Source organism: Nannospalax galili, unplaced genomic scaffold (assembly GCF_000622305.1).
Source record: "Nannospalax galili isolate Female #2095 unplaced genomic scaffold, S.galili_v1.0 scaffold142, whole genome shotgun sequence".
NCBI classification, from domain to species: Eukaryota; Metazoa; Chordata; class Mammalia; order Rodentia; family Spalacidae; genus Nannospalax; species Nannospalax galili.
Genome location: NW_008348793.1, coordinates 2123986 through 2127261, shown reverse-complemented (window position 1 = coordinate 2127261; position 3276 = coordinate 2123986).

The window sequence follows — 3276 nt, the reverse complement described above, 5'->3', positions numbered from 1 at the left end:
TAGGTTTATCATGAATTACACATTTCTTTTTTAAATATTTTATTTTTTATTTTTATGTGTATGAGTGTATTGCCTGCATGTGTGTCAGTGCACCCGTGGAGGTCAGAAGACCTGGGACTGGAGTTACAGACAGTTGTTAGCTACCATGTGGGCGCTGGGAATTGGATCCAGGTCTTCTGCAAGAACAACCAGTGTTCTTAACCGCTGAGCCATCTCTCCAGCCCCGACACATTTTTTTTTCAAAGAAAAAAATGATACCTTTAAGTGTTTATTAAAGCAGAAAACATTTAAAAATTAGTAGTCAATTTAAAAATGAAGTACATAACTAAAAATGAAAACAGAATTTGTAAAAGCAAAAGTTAGAAGTAATAAAACTAAAGTTTAAAATAGAATACACTAGACTACCTCGACAATTGACTACCTCATCAACTGACTAAATAAACTTTTTGTATGTCTAACTAAACACAGAATAAAAGAGACAGCAAAATATTCAAATGAGGACTAAGAAATCAAAAGGGAATCAATAATAATTGTATAACAGTAAAATATTTATTTTTAAAATGACATGCAATTTGGCTATAGCAAATTTGAAAGTCTATACTAAAAATAGTCTCCTTGGAAAACATAAATGCTCAAAATGAATTTAAGATATAGGAAACATCAATATAACTATCATCAAAGAAGAAACTAGAAAACTATTTGAAGATTAATTACTGGTAAACCACTAATACGAAACAGGTTTACAGCCAAGTTTCATCAAACCTTTATGAACAGTTACTTCTAGTGTAATTTAAACCACTTTTTTATCTCATCAAAAATAAGTACTTCCTGAATAATATTATGAAATTTGGCATAATCTTAAACATCAAAATATGAGAAAATAAAACCAAATCCCAATCTCACAGAATTTTAACAATATTGGCAAATACAAGCCATATTCTGCAATCATGTACAACTCTATTTTTAAAATGAAAGCATAGTAATATAATACTTCACATAGAATTAAATAAAGGAAAATGTATATCATTACACTAATATATGCTGAAAAATATAAAATTTACCAAACATTCATAAGAAAGTAACTGATAAAAATGGGAATTTAAGGGTAATACTTAAAAACAAGTTTCAGAGGTTGGAGAGAAGCTCAGACGCTGTTGAAAATAACCCGTTTGGTTCCCTACACCCACAGCAGGCAGCTCAGAGGATCTGACACAGCACTCACTTTTAGCCTCCATGGGGACTGGCACTCACATGTAGAAACACACACAGACACACACCTACACATAATTATTTTAAATAAATAATTTATCGAGAATTTCATACATGCATATAAGGTGTTTTGATCAAATCCATGCCCACTCCCTTCCCTCCAACTCCTCCCATATCTCCCCAACACTTTTTTCTGATAACTTCATGTACTCTTTCTTCTTTGATTTATTTGTTTACTTTTATGGGCTTTTGGCAACTCTAACATTCCCCCCTCTGAAGAGGTAACCCTAAAATCTTTTAAGGATTAGATAAAAGCTCCCAAATAGTTTTGACTTTTGGGCCTTTGTAACAGAGTATGTTGCTAATAGGCCAAAGGACAGTTTCAGCCAAGAAACTGGCTACTTTTCTTCAGGGTCTTTTTACCCTAACTGCCTAGCCAATTCCTACCTCCTGTTCTTATCACACCATCCTCTGAAGAGGTAACCCAATATGCGAATAGGGAATTGGGCACAGATGGCTCTGGCTTCTTCCATGCTGAACAGGGACACAGGGTGAGGCAGTCGGAGTACCCCTTCAGTGGGTCTCTCTAAAAGACTCCCAAATTGCATAACTCTTATCTCTAAGGGGAAAATAAAGTCCTTGAATCATGAATGGGAGATGTGAAGGAGAAGTAAAGGCCCTCTATTGGGTTCCTCCTCATTTTTCTTTTATCTTCCAAGTTTAGACTCTAGAGTGATGGATTCAGGATTTCCTTTCAGGTATTTTGATAGGTGTCAGAGTGGTAAGAATTAGTGTCAGTTTCCTTTCAAAGGCTTCTAGTTAGAGGGAGAAAAATACTTAGCCATCATCTTAGAACAATAGCTGGTTGTCTCCCTTAGCTACAGGTGGGCACTACAGTATTGGAGACCAAGATTTGAAGTCTTACATCTCAGCAGCACTTTCTGGTTAGGAACAAAATCATAAATGAAAAATAATTGTCTAACTTTTTATATAGATTTAAGCCTAATGTCTGGGACATGTAATCCTTTGAACTCTTAAAGAAATATACTGATGACTTTACTCTTTGGTTATACTTTCCTTTTGGGTGTTTAAGACCATACAGTTGGCCCACATAAATCAATTTATTTTTACACTTAAGGTCATTTGAGGATATGTTCCAGGGGTCACATGGGCTTAGGAGGAGCCCCTGGCTCCTTTCTTTTACCAGTTGCATCTATGTGAAGATAAGTCAAAGGTCCTGCTTGACTATGTCTGGCTTCACTTGGAAGCATGAATGAGATGTTTCCTCTGAGTATACCCTCCTCTTTGTAGACTGGACACCGGTTCAAGTCCATCTCGTGGGGTCTCCATGTCCTCCCTGAAGAAGAGGACAGATGACTCACAGTTACAGGACATTTTGGGAGATGTTCCATAGTTCCCTGGAACTTAGTCGACCTTGGAGGGCAAGGGGCAAAAATTGTCCTTTAAGTCCCTCTGACCACATTAGTATAGGCCTCAAACTATGGCTGTTAAACATCCAATAAGGTTAGTTCCACTAGCCTGTTACTTTTAATTATCATGTGCTATGTAGATAAGGCTTGGGTAAAAACCAAATGTTCTCAGATAAACCTCGACTAGACATATATTTTGTTCCTTAAACAGTTGACTGAACTATGACCATAGAAATTTTAAGATTATGTGTATATTATTTTGTCTCATACTTTATATATCATAACAAACCTATACAGACCTTCATCACTTGCTTAGGATTTCTCATTTTTTCTGTCTATTTTGGAAAACTTTCTCATGTTTTCTATTTTGGAAAATATCTCCATTCCCATATCCTGTTAACATCTTTCACATTCTCATTTTCCTTTTTTTAATAATTATGAGACATAATAGCATTAACAAATAAATTTTCCATCTGTTGTGAGACTTCTTTTCCTGGGGATGCTAAGCAATGCTTATTCACTTTTAAGTTTCTAGTGTCAAGCCAATGTTTCATCAAAGTTTTACTGGGGAACCAATGAATTTATTGAGCTTACTTACTGAGATGACTGAGGGGTTGCTCTGGTGTATATATGACTT